The sequence below is a fragment of the Phascolarctos cinereus genome, unplaced genomic scaffold (genome assembly GCF_003287225.1).
Source record: "Phascolarctos cinereus isolate Bilbo 61053 unplaced genomic scaffold, phaCin_HiC Scaffold_5;HRSCAF=322, whole genome shotgun sequence".
Lineage (NCBI taxonomy): Eukaryota > Metazoa > Chordata > Mammalia > Diprotodontia > Phascolarctidae > Phascolarctos > Phascolarctos cinereus.
Window position 1 is genome coordinate 123,359,937 of NW_027555958.1, and position 21,195 is coordinate 123,381,131.

The 21,195-nt window shown below is 36.3% G+C and overlaps 1 long non-coding RNA gene across 1 annotated transcript; it reads right to left on the reverse strand.

The window, feature by feature from the left end:
- Positions 1–11,210: 11,210 nt before the first annotated feature.
- On the reverse strand, positions 11,211–21,111 carry LOC144457549 (uncharacterized). Its single transcript, XR_013486940.1, has 2 exons — positions 20,732–21,111; positions 11,211–11,325 (listed from the first exon to the last, which is right to left on the reverse strand). It is a non-coding gene; the product is annotated as an uncharacterized LOC144457549 (long non-coding RNA).
- Between the last annotated feature and the right edge of the window lie 84 nt (positions 21,112–21,195).

Here is a 21,195-nt window from a genome sequence, read left to right on the forward strand (position 1 = left end):
ATGAGTTTTTACTCTAAAACATTGTTACCCTTGGCTCCAATGTTTTTCTCGTTGACAACGAGATTGCATTTTATGCCAAAGGTGGTTTTGTGAACTTTAGGATTTTCCTTGCGGTGACCTTTGTATTGGTTAAACTTCTCTAAGAAATGGTGATAGTATGTTCCTTGAAGTTGAAAACTCATATGAAAACTGTGGTTTGGAGCTGCTGTAACCACACACAATTCCTCTTTCTTTTTTCTTCTGATATGATATTTATTTTGGCTTTTGCTTTAATGACTCAATGATTAGACTACACACAGATTGCTAATTCTCAAACTACCCTTACATCTATAACCACTCATTTCCTGTCTGTCAAGATATAGTCAAATTCATTTTTTAATGATGTTGCTAGGCCCTTGCCATATTCAAAGTCTTTTGAGTCTGCCTGAAGAAAAGACCTTAGGCTTCTGAACAGCCTAAAAGTTTTTGGCCTCTTTTATGTGATCTGCAACCACGTTTTTCCATGTTATTTTTTTCTCCTCCTACCTACCTACCTACCCTTTACGATTTCCTTTTACATGTTGTCTTCCCCAATCAGAATGTAAGCAGCCTAAGGGTAGGAACTATTTTTCCTTGTGCTTATGTTTGCATTCTGCTGCATTTAGTACTGCACCTAGCACATAAGTACTTGACAAATGCTTGTCAAATTGAAATGAACCAAAATATTATAAATGAAATGAGAACTCTTAGGGGAAAAAAGGAGAGTAAAGAAAATAAGAGGGTAGGTATTCTTAAACTGGATCTCTGAACTTGTTTAATCTATTTTGACAACTATTTCAATAAAATTGGTTTCCTTTGTAATCCTATGTATTTTATTTTAGATGTTTAAAAACATAGAAGAGTCTACAGGCTTTACCAGGCTGCCAAAGAGGGTTTATGACTCAAAAGATTGGCCTTGGGGCCCCTTGGTTTGAGGAAAGAATTAGAAGAAAACAAGCAACTTAGAAAACAAGATATAAAGTCTTAACCAAGTAAAAGATGACTTGAAAATAGACTAAATAGAAACAAAACTAAATGATTAAACTAACATATAAAAATTCCATTGGACAGCAAGAAATATTAGAAAACAATTAAAAAACTGAAAAATAGAAGAAAAGTCAAAATGCTTCTTATAAAAAATAATTTACCTATAAAACAGGTCAAGAGACTCACCCAACAATCTGAAAACACTAGCACTAAAAACAACTACATACTGTATTTCAAAAACTCAAGAATGAAAACTCCACAGACCTATTAGAATCAGGAAGAAAAGTAAAAATAAAAAAGAACCCATCACCTCCTGAAGGAAATCTCGACATAAATAGTTCCAGCAACATCTTAGCCAAATTCCAAAGTTTCCAGGTCAAAGAAAGATGCTGCAAGCAGCCAGAAATAATAAATTAAAAAAATAGGAAGACATAGGTAGGATTGCACAAGAACTGAGACTACCACATGAAGGAAAAAGATTATAATGTTATTCAAGAAGGTAGAAGATAAAAGCATAGAAACAAGAATAACTTATCCAGAAGATGAGTAAACTCCTACATGGGAAAAAATAGACCTTTAATGAAACACAGGACTTCCAATCTTTCCTGGAGAAAAGACCAGAGCCAAATAACCACTTTGAAATGCAAACAGAGGAGTTAAGAGAGAAACACAGAAAGGTGCACACACTTGGGCAATTAAAAGGGACATTATGATTAAGTATTTGCATTCTAAAGAAAGGAAAAGAAGCAAGGATTCCCCCTTAGAAACCAAATACCTTCTAGGGTGGTAGGAAAAAAACTGTGCAAGGCAAAGGTCCTGGAAGTGGGTTTGTTATATTTTAATTATGTTAAGAGAAGAAAAATGTAAGAAAAATGAATACAACAGGGAAAAAAGAGGGAGGGAGGAAGTGGAACTTATCTCATGTAATCATGGCATGTGAGAAGAAAACTATACAAATGAGGAGGAAGAGGTAGTGGGAACAGGACTCACATCAACTTCACTTTCATATGAACTAGACAAAGGAAGTTTGAACAGAGTTCGGTATAGAAAAACATTGAATTCTACAGGAGAATAGGCAGGATTAGGAAGATGAGATGTTGGAAATAAGAGGCAGAATAAGGGAAAGATTAGTCATAAGCAAGATAAACTCTGATTTCAGAGACTGGATCATGGAGTGGTGGAATAAATAGAAAGGGAGAAAGATAAAGAGCCCATGATTGAAGATTGGATGAGGGGAAGAGATAAGGGGCAATGGAATGGAAGCCAATGGTATCATTTTAGATCACCACTGTTGAGTATTTTTTTCTCTCACCCACATTTTTTTTTTGTAAAAAGGGGGTAGAGGGGAGCAAAGAGAAGAAAAAATATAATAGTTTATGATGGGGGAAAATACACAATCAATACCATAACCATGAATGAGATAGACTCATCCATAAAACAGGAGGGGTTAGCAGAATATATTAGAATTTAACTGCATGTTGCATACAAGAGATAACTTTGAAATGAAAGGATTTGCATAGAAATGAAATAAGGAGCTGGTCTGCTCCAGAACATATGTTATGTTTTAAAACAAATGTTACATTTTAGATAAACTCCAAAAAATCAGGAGTGGCAATCACAATCTCAAACAAAGCAATAATAAAAATTGAATAAAATGAAAAAATAGGGGAACCACATTATGCTTAAAAGCAGCATGGACAATGAATTAATCAGTACATATATATGAATACAAACATGCACATACACATACATGCACCAAATGGCATAGAATCTAGGTACTTAAATGAAAAATTAATTAATAGGAAGAATAGTAAAACTATAATAATAGTTTGGGACCTCGATGTACCTCTCTCAGACCTTGACAAATCTAACAAAAAAACATAAATAAATTGAGGACATGAATAGGATTTTAGAAAATTTGAATATGAGAGATCAGTGGTTATTACTAAAAGAATAGGAAAGGAAAAAATATACAGATTTTTCAACACTGCATGGCACCTTTACAAAAACTGACCATGTATTTGCACACAAAATCCTCACAAAGGGAGGTTTCTAGGTGAAACAGGAACAGGAGATATCTGTGTTCTTACTGGATCATTTGTCACCTGATAGGACCTGTGGCCCTATATCCTCATTTCTTAGAGTACAAGTTACTTCCTTCCTCTTTAGAGGTTCCATAGGATAGGATCATAGATTTGTCACCAAAAGGGACTTCAGAGAACACCATCTTATACTTTACAGATGAGAAACTAAGGCTGAGAAAAGTTTAGTAATTTGTCTAGGGTCACATAGCCAACATATGTCAATGATGAAACTTGAACCCAGGTCTTTCTGGCTTTAAGGTCAGTTCTTTATTCATTACACCTGCTCATTTTCAAATTCCAGCTTTCTCCTTTTCTAGATCTTTCACATGAACTACTGCCTACTTATATCTCCTCAACTCTGAACTTAATACAGTCAAGTTTTCTAACCTGTTCTAAAAGGTGCTATGGTTGACTAAGTCTCTACTTCTCCACTAGCCAAATTATTACTTTACAAAGTGGATTTAAATGAAAATGCCAAAAAAATAAAAATGTCATGGTAATCAGTCATGTCAAACCTGGTAACCAATCACTGGTCACACAACTGGCACCGAGAAGCTATTTTTTAAAATCTCTATAAAACTATTTATAGATCCAGAAAAGTGACATTCTATGCAAAGTTCTCTAGTTTGCTAGTTAGAGTAGCTGCAGGTGCTGGCACATGAAAGTAAAATAAATTTTGAAAATCATATTTGTTGTGGAGTCTCTGTAAGCTCTGATGACACTCTAATTAAAAGCTTGTGGTTTTCATTTATTCCAGCTCTGTTCATTAGTCCTGATATAATAGCTTGCCAGAGATATAAGCTGCCAAATGGCAGCCTGAATTTCAGGATCACCTTTGGGTCTCTGGTAGCCTTTAATTGAAATAAGCGTCAAGAGTATGTTTTTGTTTAATACAATTGAGCACATTTATTCTAGCTATGAAAGGACCAAATATTTTGTAAAGCGTTGACCTTTTTCAAGTGGTATAAAAAAAAATCACTGGATTCCTTACATAGATTATTCTTGCATTAAAATAAAATGTAGATATAAAGAAAAATCACTGTTCTAAGACTAATGTAAAAAAAATAAGAAAATTATGATATAAAGAAAGAAGTTAGGGGAAAAGCTGCTGAATAAACTTTGCAAAGATATTTTAAAAAAAAAAGGTAAATGCTGTAACAATTCTTTGAATTATCTTTTTTTAACCAAAAAGTAAAGTTGTCCAAAGTAATGCAAATGTATAGTTCTCTGAAACACATATCGGAATGAATAGTTTAAAATAAGCCTTCATTTTCTCATTTTCTTGTAAGTCACTGATCTGGATTCAAAAGATTTGTCTCTTCATTTGAGCTCTTCTGTTTATCAATTAAAATTCTCATGCTGATAAAGGGGGGGTGGAGAATTCTATATCAGGCATAAATGTTATAACAAAAGCTATTTTGAGCAAGACTGAATTACAATTTTACATTACAATTTTGGGCACTGTGTGGAAGTTTCATTCTTCTGTTCTAACATGTCTTGAATACTTGAAATATTAAAAGCAGAAAAATTCCTCAGAAGTGATACCTTGTAGAAATACTATCTTGACGTTTTTGTTTTTAGGGGAGGGGGTTCTCATCTGTGTGAGCAAGTCCCAGATTGGAAACTCTCTTCACCTCCACCAATGCAGATAGGCATGTGTACCATAACCTAAGCTGTTTTCAGGGCACTGAGAGTTTATACAACTTGATCACAATCACACAGAATGTACAGGGAAAGAATGCTGCATACGGAGTCAGAGGACCTGTATTTAAATCTTACCTCTGTCATTTACTAATAGCATAACCTTAGGGAAATCACTTAGCTCTCTGGATTTCAGTTTCTATACCTGTAAAATATGTTAAGTCCCCTCTAGCCCTAAATCTATGGTTCTATGAGTTAATATGTGTCAGAGACCAGACTCAAACTCTTATTGGTTCCAAGACTTGACCCTCTATCCATGATGCTATGATGCCTCTCTATTATTTTAATGTTCTTTCTTAATTGTAAACAACTAGAAATCAGGCAAGTCATATCAGTAGTCTTATGTTCTGGATGAATTTGTACAATCTGAATTTCTATTTTCTAATTACTCTCCATTAGAATAAGAAGGTGTAGGCATCTAATATTTCTTAGTGAATCACTACTTCATAAAAAAAAAAAAGATTGAAAATGCCTCTGCTATATGGCTATGCCCTTTGTTTCACACACACACATTTCTCTAACCTAAAGCACTTGTACCATTTCATTTCTACAAGAGGAGGGGCTATTATACTGGAAAATATGTGTAAAAATCTACAGCATTCATAAGCATTAAATAGTTCCGTTTTGAATTTGTTTCCTGTGTCCCCAGACTGATGAACTTGGAGTATTACTGTAGCACCTGCTGCTATAACTAAGGACTCAGGTGCCACGTCTCCTTCTCCAGGCTAGACCTAAGGAGGGCCGGGATACCTGCTGATGGCTGTGGCCATGCTGCCATCTCCTGTTCATAGCCTAAAATGTCAAGTAATAAATCAACCTTTGAAATACACAGAAAGGGAGCACAAGATGTAAAACTAGAAGCTAAGAATGTTTGACTTTTCAGTAAATAATTTTTCCCCAGTTACAAAAAGCTACACTTTAAAGTGTGAGCTTTCATAGAATTTTATAGTCATCTAAATATTTTTAGGTTAGCTGAAGCATTAAATAAGAGGCCTCCCTTCACATTCTGTAAGAGGTAGTTAGAAGAGAACACACAAAGTAGTTTATAGGGGTCACTTTCAGAACTGATAATTTCTTTTTTAAGGGTTTACTAAACATGATTCCCTGCAACATTTACATTTGAATAATCTATCTCATGTTATAAACTAGTTAAATGAAACTAAAATAGATTTAGAAAAACCTTTTCCATGAATTATTATTTTAAATTTAGATAAAACACAATAGCTGAATCACTGTTTTTAAAATATCACACTGTTACTGGCCCTCTGAGAACATCAAGAAATGGAATTTTATTCACATAAGGAAAATAAAGTTAAAGAAACTTTTCAATAGTTTGCTTCTCTACTGGTAGAATGGTAGAATATAAATTCCTTGAGGGCAGAGACTCATTTTTGTCTTTTTATGCACAGTGTCTAAAAGTGACCAGCACACAGCAAATACACAATAAATGCTTGTCGATGGGTAGATTGATTGATCTAGAAATGTCAGGACTGGAGGCAGCCTGGTGGTGTAGTCAATAAAGCAGCAGCCCTAGAACTAGGAGGATCTGAGTTCAAATCTGGCCCCAGACACTAACAAGCTGTGTGACCCTGGGCAGGTCACTTAACCTGACTGCCTCTAAAAGAACAAACAAACAAAAAACAAGCTTCAGGGCTGAAGCTTGATGGGTATTTATTCTGACCTCTTGTGAGAGACATGATATACAAAGGAAGCAGTTTTGCCTCTCCAGTTTTTTGCTTCTTTTGAGCTGACATTTATTTGCTAAATCATATGCTCCCAATATACTTTCACCACTCTTTTTGTTTTGTTTTGTTTTTTCTGTCATGAGATGACCTTTGAAATCAGGGCCCAAATTCTCATTCTAAACTATGCAGCAAGAATCCCCTTCTAACTTTAGAAGGCAACTGGTAGTGTCATGGATAGAGTGTTGGGCCTAGAGTCTGGGAGGTCTGAATTCAAATCCTACCTCAATTACTCTGTGGCCCTGGGCAAGTCCCTTAACTTCAGTTTCCTCAACTATAAAATGGGGATTAAAAACAGCACCTACCTCACAGGGTTGTGCAAGGATCAGATGAGATGATATTTGTTAAAAGCACTTAGCACAATGCCTGGCATATAGTAGGTGCTATATAAATGCCTGTTCCCTTCCTTTCTAACCTAGAATGAAAATCCAATTACTTAGAATAAGAATTTAGGAGTCTCCTTAGTCTTCAAGTAGAACTAGGTCACAGAGGTTCCCAGAGTGAGAGACAACGCTCCCTGGGGGGCGCTGGAATGATCCCTTCCAGTAGTAGCCTCGGGTACAACTGGTGGGCATTGAATAATAATAAGGGGGTAGTGGAAGCATAAGGAAAGAAGAAAAGATAAGAAAATTTTGAAAAATCTTTTGTACATGTTTCATCTATTGTGTAACAGAGTTAAAGTCATAGTGATTACATTATTTTCCAAATAAACACACAAAATGCAAGTTATAACCAATCAGTGGTCATGTTCGCCAATAGGTCTTCACAAGCAAGTGTTGGCAGGCAAACCTTTCACGTATTGTTGGGAAGTCTGGCATGAATCAGCAGCAATATGTGCATGTAATGACTTGCTTATAATACAATACTATACAATTACATGATGCAATATTGTGTCATCAAAATTTCAATGCAGGAAAAAAATCCCACAAATTTACAAAAAATTATTAAATTTAAGATGCGTCATTTTTTTAAAAAAATTTGTTTTTTTGAAATGATGCAAATTTCCACAAAAAAATGTTAAAGTGTTGAAGATTTTCAGGGGGGGCACTGAGTAATTTTTTTTTAAAAGGGGGCAATAGGCTAAATAAGTTTGGGAACCTCTGGACCAGGACTACATCAAAATTATTCACACAGAGGAAGAAAATTTAGACCCAACTCTGTATCCTCCATTTCTTCTTCCTCATACCCTCTACTTCCCAATCCTGACATGAATACTAGTTACAGTATCAAAAATCAAATCAGTAGCAAATGTAGATGAAGGATTATCTAACTTAGTATACCAATGGTGTCAAAATCAAATAGAAACAGGGTTCAGTAAATGATAGATAAGGATCCCTGAGAGATGCATATGACTTTGAAAACCACATATGAATATTATCTATGTTCTATTGTTTTATTTATTTTTTTATATAATTCCCAATTACATATTAATCTGATTTGGGCCCACTGGGAGTGTTGCAGTATGTTTGACACCACCACAATTCTGGCAAATCATGAATACTTGTATGCATACATACATGTAAGGGAACAAGTGAATAGTATTGTGCATGAGTGGTACACGGAGAGCTTTGTTTTATTATTACATATTCTTTTAATATGCAAAGTGCTCCTCTGGAAGACAACTGAATTACTACTAAGACTTTCTTATTCAGGGTTCATAGGAATTAAAGATTATCTATCAGTATTATATTGTTGTCCAACATATATACATCAATAAACCAAATGTAATGTGAAAGAAATTTCTAAGTAATGTTCTATAAATAATAAATGCATTTGAAGTACTGGATAACTTGGGTAAGTCACCTCCTCTATAGACCTCAGTTTCCTTATCTGTGAAAGGGTTAAACTATGTATCTAATTTAATAATGCTAACTATAAACATTCAAAAAGTGCAATACTCATCAGTATTTCTCTGTCCTGTTACTTCCAGCCCTGCAGCTAGTAACTCAAAATCTCCAATTTCTTTTGGGTAAATTCTACAATCTGAAAATGGTCAGTGCTATATCAATATTCTAACCACAGATATGATCTGGAAAACCACCCAATCTATACCCTTGAGAAACATAAGAAGCAAGAAAGAGAAAAACAGCAATAAAATTAAAGTGGTGATAGCTAGCAAAATGTTAAAGATGACAAAGGATGACAACAGTCAATGTTGGAGCATTGTGGAAAGATAGGCATTCTAAAACACTATCAATGGAGCTATGAATTGGTCCAAACTATTCTGGAAGGCAATTTGGAATTATACTAAGGAAATTACTAAAATATTCCTAACTGCTGACCCAGGGATCCCACTGCTAGGTGACACAGTGGATAGAGCACTGGGTCTAAAGTCAGAAAGACCTGAGTTTAAATCTGGTCTCAGGTACTCATGAGTTGTATGACCCTGGCCAAGTCATTTAACCTGTTTGCCTCAGTTTCCTCAACTGTAAACCAAGGATAATAACAGCACCTACCTTCCAGGGTTTTGAGGATTAAATAAGATACTATTTGTTAAGCAATTAACACAATGTCTGGCACGTGGAAGCAACTACATAAATGCTAGCTATTAATGTTTATCCCAAGGAAGTCAAAGATAAAAAGAAATATCACATATACACTAAAATATTTATACCAGCACTTTTTCTAGTACTAAAAATTGGGAAACAAGGCAGATGCCCATATACTGAGCAATGGTATGATACAGGTTATGGCTCAGTAATGTTATTATTTTTGAATAACAAAATATTAAAATTACAAAGAAGCACAGGGAGACTTATGTGAAATGACAGAAAGTGAAGAATGCTAAGGTAGGAAAACAATACACTCAATGACTACAACACTGGAAATGGAAAAAACCAATAACATCAAAACTGAATGTTGTATAATGATTAAGACCAAGCGTGGCCCCAAAGAAGAGATACGGAAATATATGTCCCCTCATTCTACTTTGTGTTTACATAGCTACAGATCATGTTGGACTCAGCTGATGTGTTGATTAGTTTTGCTGATTTTTTTTTCCCTTTCTAATTTTATTCATTGTCAGAAGGTATGATTGTAGACAGGGAACAGTAAAAGGAATAGATTTGGAAATGACAGTGACATAAAACCAAAAGCTATTAATAACATTGTTAAAAATTTAAATGGGCAAGGGCAGCATTACACAAATGTAAGCAAATAATTTACTCAAATCTTCAATATAGTATACATTTTTGTATCCATAAAATATAGGGTAAGCCCCATATATAATTCTCCCATAGCCATTTTAATTATTAATTTACCAGACACTTACTAGAGGTAAGACCCATGGCAAGTCACTTAACCCTGTTTGCCTCAGTTTCCTCATCTGTCAAATGAGCTGGAGAAGCAAATGGCAAACTACTCCAGTTATCTTTGCCAAGAAAACCCCAAATGGGGTCACAAAGAGTCAGGCTAGATGAACAACCGAAAAGATTCTGTAATCATCTGGCAAAAAAGCTAACTGTAGGATGTAAAGTAAAAATATAGTGTGCAATTATGCCCTAGTCAGACACCTACCTGCTCTGCCTTACATAGAACCTAGAATTAGACAAAGCCCCTGGCCAGTGGGCTCACGTCCAAAGGCTAAAAAAAGCATAAATTAGTATAGGATCGGCTTAAGATAGCAGAACTCTAACATTCACATAATTCCTGTTGGCAAGTCATGAGGTTTACTCCTCTGCAGAAATCATAAAATCATGGAATTTTAGAGCTGGAAAGAATCTTAGAGATCTGCTAACTACAACACCAGCTTATATATTTTTTTTTCTTTTTCAGGTAAGAGACTGTTTCCCAGAATCACAGACTCTCACAATTAGAAGGAACCTCCGAGGTCACAAAGTCCAACCCACACCTGAACAAGAATCCTTTCTATTACTTTCCTTTTATGATAATTAGTCATACAGCTTTTGCCAAAAAAAATCCATTGAGGCAAAAATCCCCTACCTCCATTCTGCTTTGAGACAGCTTTAATTATTAGGAAGTATGTATTGTCTGCTCTCAGGCCTCAATTTGCTTCTCTGCAAATTCTATCCATCATCCCCTTGTTCTGCCTCCTGGGGCTAGACCAAGCAAGTCTATTGATTCCCTCTTCCACGTGACAACCCTTCCAACCCTTTAAGACAGGTAATGATATTCTCCTTAAGTCTTTTCTTCTCCAAGTTAAATATCTCCAGTTCCTTCAAATGATTGTCATGCTTGCAGCTTTTAATCATGCTAGTTGCCTTCCTCTGAATGGAAGCTCTCCAGTACATCATTGTTCTTCATAAAATATGGTACCAAGAACTGAAAATGATGTTGCAGATATAGTCTGACCCAGGGCAAGGCACAGTGTACTATTATCTCCCTGGTCTTGGACACTCTGACTCACTTAATGTAACTTAAGCTTGCATTGTCTTTCTTGACTGCCATATTGTCATAACAGCTTGCAGTCATATTGAGCTTGTGTTCCACCAAAACCCCCTAGATCTTTTCCAGATGAACTACTTTATAGCCATGTCTCTCACAATTTACACTTTTATATTTGAAAGTTTTAATCCAAGTGTTGACTTTTCATTTATCTCCATTAAAGTCATCTCATTCTATTTGTCCCAATGTTCTAGTCTTTTTTTTTCACTCTTGACTGTTAAGTAATGTAGTAGCTCTCTCTTCAGCACTGTGCCCTCTGTAAATTCAATAAGCATGCCATTTCTATCTTTATTCAAGTCACTAATTGAAATGTTAAACAGCACAAATCTCTTGGGGGCACATCAACGGAGACCATCTTTCCTGGTTGACATGAGTCCATTGATAATTTCCTATATGAATATAGAAGTAAGAATGATGTTACTATGGGGCATCTTTTCCCCCCTTTAAAAATAAGATATAACATATCACATTCAAATTAATTGATGCAAATTCTGAATAATGATGGATACTTGACTAGAAAAATACCTCTAAAATAGCACAGGTGGCATGGACTAATCTTTTACTTTAATGCATGAGGTAAGATCTATAGTTTCACAACTACTGTTCTATGGTTTGGTCATCGGAGGAAACATCATTGGCATTTTTCACTCCAATAAAATACCATTTTTATTGAGAATATGTGGCTTGCCAAAACATAAAGTACTTTATGTTCTCTTGTTACTACATGAAAGATGAGGTCAACTCTTGATTAATAGCATCCACAGACTTCATAGCCTCTTAGAACATTGGCATTTTTTTCACTGTCACCATGTTACCAGTTCTTTGAAGGTGTTTTTGGCTAAAAGACACAAGGCTTAGAAAAGAATGAATTTATCTCCAGTGAGGATTTAATTTCATCCTTAAAAAAAAAACTGCTTGTACTCTAAAATGTGAGCCTTATTCCTTCCCATATCTCCCAGTGAAAATGCATACTAACTTTCAACTTGGAAGCAAGTTAGACTTCTTGTAAATCTATTTCAATTCAATTTAACTTAACAAATAGTTACTAAGCATCACTCACTAGTAAGGAACTATGTAAGTGAATATTCCGCATATCTACCCCAAGCAATCCACTAATGATAAAAACATCTAATTTATACAGAGTTTTACCTACATTACGTCATTTGAGAACAACCCTGAGAAGTAGTTACTCCAGGTATTATCCCCATTTTGCAGAGGAGGAAACTAAGGCTTAGAAAGAGAAGTGGCTTACACACAGTCACATTCCTAGAAAGATTCAAAGGAGAGATGTGAACCCACCTAACTCCAGGAGTACCTCTCTACACTCTACACTGTGCTATTCCCCCCAAAACAGACCATTGACTTATAATACAATTAATATAGTAGGTCACTCTCAATAAGCCAAAATGACAATGACAATTATACTAACAATGTGGTACTTATCTAGCACTCAACCAAGGACCTAACATACTTCACATAGAAGGTATTATTAAATTTATTCTCACAAGCATCTTTCACTTTGTTCTAAAGACCTTTCTCTACGTCAGCATATGTCATAGTGCATTAACATCTTAATAACATTCTGATTTAATGAAAAAAAAAATTCTGGACAGAAATTTCACAAATAAAATCTTGACCTCAAAAGAACCCCTTGAAAACAAAGACTGTTCCATTCTTTGTATTTATATATTCAGTAACACACAGTAGGCCCTTAAAAATGGTCACTGATTGTTTAATTGATTGACCTAGATTTCTTTACTTTAAAATTGGTGGTGGGGGAGGCAGTTCTCCTTTTACCTTTACTCAAATGATTATTACTTGGTGGAAAATGGTATAGCAGTCTTAATAACCTAAGCATACGTACACTAGTACCTTTCAGCAAGACACTGTGCTGCTGAGTAGGCAATATATTTGCAGAACCATGAAAACTGCCATATTATCAAGCATCAAATTTAAAAGCCAAGTTTCAATTTTAAATTAATTTATACATTAATATTTTCTTTTCTGCCTATTGATTCCACATTTTTTTTTAGTACATATGCACATTGCTCCTTTTAACTTGGTATGGCAGTAATCTGAAGCACCACAGGTCTTTTAAAGGGTATTTCTCTAACAAGCCAACCAGGTATAAACAGGAGTTTTATATCCTTTGGTAAATTTTACTTAAGTGTGGTTAGGTTGAGAGAAGGAAAAATAGAGAGACAAATGCTGCATTTGTGTAAGGTTTTATTCACCTCACTCTTAAAATACTGTACTGTTGGCATATGTCTCAATAAATGGGCTTCAAAGAGGAGTTATAGCAGTGTAAAAATAGTTTCCCTGATTTCACATGCTCTTTAGTGCTCCCAGACCTCAAAATGGCTTTTAAAATTATTTTTTCAGGCTCTTAGAGCTATGTACCCCAGATTGTGATGGGATATATATTGCTCCACCCAATTCCCTAGGGTGAAGTTGAAGTGGAGGGAAATTGAGACAGCTTGGCACCATCCCACTCCAAGAGAGGCCCAATTGGAAAGATTAATTTTCCTTACCAGGGAGAGATGAATCTGATATATTAAAGGTGCAAGGGAGGATGGAGATGCTTAAGTTAAAGAGATGATCATCCTCACGTCCTGAAAGAAATTTTTGTCAAATCTATTATCTCCTCATTATAAGAGAAATGAGTCGGGTGGAAGGAATCCACTTTCTAGTATTAGCCTGTTTTGTTGTCTTTTGACCTTCAAAGAATTCCAGCCAAGTTCCCAACATGGATAATGGAACAAGGTCTGAATATATAATCAACATGCCAGGACCAGTGCTTCATGGCCATTAGCCAAACTTTTCATCATCTAATTTATATTGTGATAGGACAACTTCAGCTCTAGCTGATATGTCTCCCAAAGCACTGTATAAACTTCTAACTTTCTACATTACCACCAAAGAGTAGAATTGATCCTCAAGTGATGAGTTAGGAAATTCCAGAATTAAAATTTTAAATATCATTTCACAGGATCATATATTTAGAGCCAGAAGAAAGGCCAGAGGTTATCAAATCCAATCGTCTTCCGATGGGGAAATTTATCTAGGCTTAGAGAGATTAAGCATCTTACCCAAGGTCACAGAGTTCAGAATCAGGATTTGAATTCAGATCTTGACTCCAATACAGATCAAGATTTAAAATATTTAAACTTCAGCCACACATAGTAAAAAATAAATTATACTTTATCATATTCAAAAGTAATTTCTAATGTGATTATTGTTATTGGATACTCAAAGTTAGCATCAAAATTTGGATTTTGCTAGTGATATTTATATTTAGTCATCAACTCTAGAAGAAAAAAAAATAAAACTTTGTTGTTGTTTCCAACGATTTGTGACCCTATTTGGGGTTTTCTTGGCAAATACACTAGAATAGTTTGCTATTTCCTTCTCCAGCTCATTTTACAGATGAGGTAACTGAGGCAAATAGGATGAAGTGACTTGTCCAAGGGTCAGCTAATAAATGTCTGCGGCCAGATTTGAATTCAGGAAGATGAGTCTTTCCGACTTCAGCCCAACACTCTATCCACTGCCCCATCTAGCTGCCCTCCCCCCACCAAAACACACACACACACACACACACACACACACACACACACACACACACACCCCTGGGAAGTACACTTTTTTTCTAACTCTGATAATTACAGGAATTCCAAATGTGTCACAACTAAGATTTCCATTAATATCGGCAGCAAGAAAGAGCAATTAAAGATTAATTAACTGAGTTTCTATTTACCTTTCTACTCTCCCAAGATAATTACTTAAATAAGAAATTCCACCTTGATTAGAAAGCCTTACAGAAAATTGTTTGCATATCACACGTTGCCCTTCACTGCAAGAAGCTAGGCTAAACAAAACTCTTCAAGAGTTGTCCATCTACCTCATTAAAGCAGAAGGCTTCAATTAAACAATTAGCAATCAAAGAAGACATATAGGAAGACTTACACAAACTGATGTAAAGTGAAATAAGCAGAACCAAGAAAACATAAACAGTGACTGCAAAAACATACATGGATAGAAGAATAATCCAGAGTAAACACTGTATACTAAGATTGTCACAAAGAAGAGGTACAAGACTGTGCCACTCTCCCTTCTTTGTAGAGGATAGGGAACTGTGAGTATGATCACAGCGTATGATGAGAGACTTGGTCAATGTGTCAGTTAAAACTGCTGTTTTTTTTCTTTCTCTCTCTTTTTCAAAATTCTTTATTGTAATAAAGTGCTCTTTGAGTGGGGAAGAGGACAAGGCTTCAGAAATAAAAAAAGATATAAAATAAAAAATATCAATGATTCTAATTTTTGTTTTAAATGAAAAGACATGGAAGATGTGGTTCCTCCTATTGGTTCTAATTCTTCCTTACAACATAACTAATGTACAATATGTTTAATAGAAATCTATATGTAAAGCCTATATCTGATTGCACTCATCTTGGGGAGGGAGGAGTAGGAGGAAGGAGAGAGAGGGAGAAAAATTTTAAACTCAAAAGTATATGAAAGTGATTGTTGAAAACTAAAATTAATAAAATCAAATAAAAATACATGGAATAAAAGAAACAATAGTTCAGAGGGTGGCACAATAGAAATTCTGATTACTTCACTTTCAAATAGATAGATGGATGGATATATATAAATATATAGGCATAGATATATAAACAAACTGTATATAAAATTTTATGGTTTCATATATAACCCATTTTTATTCTTTGTATATCGGAATGTTTGTGTTTGTTATTTAAGTTCATAATTTAAAAAAAAAATTCTAAAAACATGCCAAAAAGCACAGTTGATAAGTCAAATAATTTCCAAGTTGGAGAGGATCTCAGTGGTTTAGGCCAACAAAACAATTCCTTTTTCAAAAAAAAAAAAGTCATTCAGTTGTTTCTTGAAGATTGCCAGTAGGAGAGAGAGAGGTTCATAAGTTGTGCCTTATTTGGCTCCCGTCTTTTCAAAACAAACAAAACACGTATCTAAAAAGAACAATTGTCCAACTTACATCCATCTTGGGGATGGAGGTAGCCTTTCAAAGAGATTTGAATGAATTGAGAACCCTTCTCCCCACTCACTCAAGTACAAGTTTAGTTAACGACTGCATCACCTCTCACCTAATTACTCCAACAGCCTACATGGTCTTTTCCTCAATTTGCTTACTTCAGTCTATCCTCCCTACCACTGTCAAAGCGATGTTCCTTAAGCAAGATCAGCCATGTCATTCCCCTTCTCCAGTGGCTTTCTATTGCTCCTAGAATGAAATATAAACTACTCTGTTTAGCTGTTAAAGCCCTTTATCACCTTGCCCCAACCCATCTTTCCAGCCCTAATTTGGACATTTCTCTCCTCTTGCAATCTGTGATCCAAACAAATTGCCCTTTTCTCTGTTCCTCACACAAAACACTCCACCACTGTCTCTACTGCCTTTACATTAGCTGTCTTCAGTACATAGAATGCATACCCTCCTCACCTCCATCTCATAGAATACCTCTTTGCCTTCAAGTCTCAGTTCAAGCACCACCTTCTAAAGAAGCCTTTACTGCTCCCCTCAGCTTCTAGAAGCCTCCCTCTCAAACTATCCTGTATCACACTACTTTTTATTTATCTGTTCTTTCTATTGAATTATATATGTACATATATATATATATATATATATATGCATATTTCTTGACTCCAAGACAGAATAAAAGCTCCTTACATAAGGATTGCTCCATTCATTATACTTGTATCCCCACCACTTATCACAATGCCCCAGTACATTCAGTTGTTGTTCAGTCATTTCTCAGTCATGTCTGATTCATTGTGACCCCATTTTCTTGGCAGATATTGGAATGGTTTGTCATTTCCTTCTCCAGCTCATTTTATAGAGGAGGAAATTGAGGCAAGCAGGGTTAAGTGACTTTCCCAAGGTCACATAGCTAGTAAGTGTCTGAGGCCAGATTTGAACTCACAAAGATGAGTCTTCCTGACTCCAGCGTCAACACTCTAGCCACTCCGTCACCTAGCAGTCCATTGGTCAACTTTGGGTACTTGCTCATTTTTCAATAATAGATTTCTTGCAAATACAAAGGGGAAAGAAATGTATTTCAAAATGGATTTTAAGGGAGAGAGATAAAAAACAAATGCAAAGGAAAATATAGGTATGATCCCATCGGCTGAAAGAAGCCTGTTACAAAGGGATATGAGACTCTCAAAAATGGAATATTGACAATGTTAGATCAGTGTTATTGTACAAGGGGTTGTGAGATAAGCTTACATCTACAAAAAGCACATGTTCAAAAAAAAGATGAAAACAAGGAAATATAGATATAAAAACACCCCAGAGTTGTTTGTCTTTCATTTTCTATGAGGAGTGATGGTAGCATGGGATGATGTCTTAACTTGTGAGTGAAATTGGATTTAAGTGAGGTAGATTTGCACCAAGTTGTTAGTCTCACTCGCTCTTCCAGAGTCATCAAAGTCTAGTGGCAAGAAAAACAGTCAAGATGACAGGGCAGTGGATGACCTTGGCGTCTAAAATGTCTGACCAAGTTCTATGCATTCCACAGTGCCTGCATTAGCCAATGTCATGGCCATTAGAACAAGTTGCTCTCCTCCACCCATTCTGTGGGAAGTCTTCATATGCTTGGGGTGAACATCCCCCTAACTCACTGATGGGTTTGAATCCTATTGATTAACCTTAATCTGGTTTAGACTATTTGCCCAGATGGTTTTACCAGGCTGTGGTCATTGCGCATGCTACAGCTTCTTGGAGCCACCCCTTAGTGGTGATCCCTTAAAGCACAGTCAGCATTCTAGTCAACAAATGGACTTCTCCCCTTTCAGAAGATGCACAGATGTCCTTTGATAGCTGCCTTTTGGTCATATTGTCAGGTGTTTGCACCATATGATAATGAAGTGTCTCAATGAGCTACTGAGCTAGAAGTCTGTGGCTATACTAAAAGGATGACTGACCCTTAGAGCTCTTCTATCTTTCTAGTTTCAAAGTATGAGGATGAGCTGCGTCTTTGTTCATGAGACGGGAAAGCAGAGGGAGGCAGCTGGAACAACACTTAGCCCAATCCGGTCCCAGTGTCCTACCTAGGCAAGCTTGTACCTGGGATGGGCCAACCTCTATTTTCTTATGTTTTTTTGTCTGTTTTTTCCAACTAGGTTACTGTTCAGCAACTTTGATATAGAGTAATCCCAGCAATCTTGTGAATTTCAGTTCAGGAGGTCCTCCTAGGCCAGGAAGGAAGTGGCTTCAGTAGTCATCAAAGTGATCTTTTGTAGTTGCAGTACCAGCAGTACCAGGAATGGGCTGGTACAAGGAAAAAGTATCAGAGAAAGGAGCCATGCAGAACTCAAAATCACATTTCGATCACAAAAGGCCCAAATTGTGCTCACTATAGGTGAAATGTGAAATGTCTAATTAGCAGCAGGAAAAAGTCAGTTCTGAAAACTGTAGGCCTATGTACTTGATTTCAATCTCTAGGAGAATTGCAGAGCACAAGGTTAAAGTTAGACATTTTGTGATCACTTTAAAAAGGAAGCAATGATTACTAAAGACTAACATAAGTTCATTTAAAAGTCATGATACGGCTAATATGGAATTGTTTTGCATGACTTAACATGTATAACATATCAAAGTGCTTGCTTTCTCAAGGAGGGGGGAGGGGAAAAAAGGGAATTTGGAACTCAAAAATTATTAAAAATGAATGTTTAAAATTATTTTTACATGTAATTGAGAAAAAAATAAAAAAGTCATGCTAGACTAACCTCCTTTCATTTTATGAAATATTTATTAGAATGATCAGTACTGGTTTCCATAATAATGTGATTTCTGTCTCCCTCCATGAACGAAGGCTGCAGATAGATTCCAAGTTAAGGCTTTAAGACTTACAGTTGGGGCTGTTAGGTGGAACAGCAAATAGAGCTCCAGCCTTGGAGTCAGGAGGACCTAAGTTCAAATCTGGCCTCAGACACTTAATAGTTTTGTGACCCCACATAAGTCACTTAAGCCTGATTGCCAAAAAAAGACTTATGGTCTTAAAGTGTTGCTCGAACCTCGATCACATTTATGTATGATTACACAGCTATTAAAAACAAGGAGGCAGGATTTGAATATTGGTCGTTTTGACTCCAAGTCCAGCATTCCATCCATCAGTACAGTAACAGATGGACAGAGGAAATGTCATAGACATAATTTGCTTAGATTTCAGCAAGTCAAATAATAAATTCTGCGGTACCTACCTATATTTTTCATAGGGATCTAGTGTATGTACAGACCCCATCAGTCAGTGTACAGAAAAATAGGTAGCTATTTTTAGAATTGTGATGATGTAAGAGGGAAGTACATGCATGGATAGTCTATAAACTGGTTCTGGTTGGCCTACCACACGGTTGGGAGAAGGCTTTTTCCATTAGCTGAGTAAATGAAACTGTCTTCAAAAGGGCCCAAGTCAGCTCCAGCAAGCTTTGGCTGACTTCACCTCTTGAGGAAGAGGTGATTCCACTTACCACACAGCATCAGGTGAGAGACCATGGGTTAAAGGGGAAGGAATGGCTATAGGGCTACCCTTCAGCAAGGCCATATGGTTCCCCCCAAAATGGGGCCTCCTTGACCTTTTGCTCCTTCTTCTCTGTTGTAGGTAAAGAGAGAGGAGACTCCAACCTGTGGAGTTGAAAGGCAGGGAAAACAAGCCATGTAAGTCTAGGAATCTAGGCCAGGTGTTGCAGAAAGCAGCAACATATTAAGGAGCATGGAGTGACCTTTGTGACTCCAGACAAAGAGAGGCCTGAAACACCACCACCATATGTGAACTTTGGTGGAACAATGCTCTGAAACAACTGAGATCAATTTCAAGCCTAATTCCCACTTCCCACCCACCCACAATAGACCAAGGTTGTATAAGGGGTATTATGACTTTCAAGTGTTAGGGAAGACATTATATATTTGTTCTTGTAAATCTTTGTAAAAGATGCCTAATATTAAGTGTTTAAATGAAACTGGGGTGAGTCACTGGGTTTCTAAAAGCAGGAGGAACAGAACTGGTAGCAGCTTGAGGCAATGGTGGAGAAGAGACTAATAAATCCTCAGGATACCTGACAACCCTGAGAACTGAGAAGGTGATGTGGCCTTCCTGGCCCAGAGAGGGTCCAGACATAACATACTAAAGTCTATATATACAGGGAGTCCCAAAAGTCTTAGTGTAGTTTTAGGCTTTAATAACTTATACTTAAGCCTTAATTAAGCTTTAATAGCTTAAAAAAGACTTCAGGGAAACCCTATATTTTGTATATACTTTGTATACTTATCTTCATATACGTTTTTCCCCAATAGGAGGTAAGATCCTTGAGGACAAGAACTATTTCTTTTCTGTCTTTGCATCCTCAGTACCTAGCACAATTTCTGCCACATAGCAAGATCTCAATAAAAGCTTGTTGAATTGTTGAATATATGCCAAATTTATATTACTAAAATCTGTCATACCTTACTCAAAAATCCTTAGTATGTCCCTATTGCCTCTAGAACAAAATATAAAATCCTCAGTTTGGTATTTAAAACCCTCCATAACCTGGTCCCTGCCTGCCTTTCTATTTGCAGATCACACGGACTCTTTCAGTTAAGTTGGCCTATGGGTATTCTCCATGTACAATATTCCACCTTCTGCATCCCTTGTTTTGCATGGATAGTTCACCATGTCTGGAATGTATTCTTTCCTCACCTTTCCTTGACCCTTCTCTACTGTCCCCAGTTCCTTTCCCATCTCTCCACCTTCCCTGTCAAACTTTTTGAATCCCTACCTTCCATGCCTGAAGAATTGAAGGATCATTTGAGAAACTTTAAGATGAAGACGTTCAAAACCACATCAAGTAAGTAGTATCATCACCCAGCACCACAGTCCATAGGCCTTATCCACAGTAATAAGACTGGAAAGACTTGGATGCATGTAGACTACTAGAATTTAAACAAGAGAATTAAAAGGGACCATTACAATATGTTTTGACTTCAAGATGTCCCAGTCTGTCTATTCCACAGCCAGAGAATTTTAGTGTTGGTCCTGCACAGTGAATACCATGAGTCACGGAGAGGAAGGTAAGAAGGAAAACACCTTTCATCTGCCCAGGAAGATCCTTTCAGTTGGATTTATTTTGTCTTGGGGAGTGAGGCATTTTGTTTTTTAAGCTTGGTATTTTATTTATAAAAAGTGAAGTTTAGGCAGAGAGAAGCCTCTTGTGCCTTTGGGTAGGATCTGGAACTGACACTG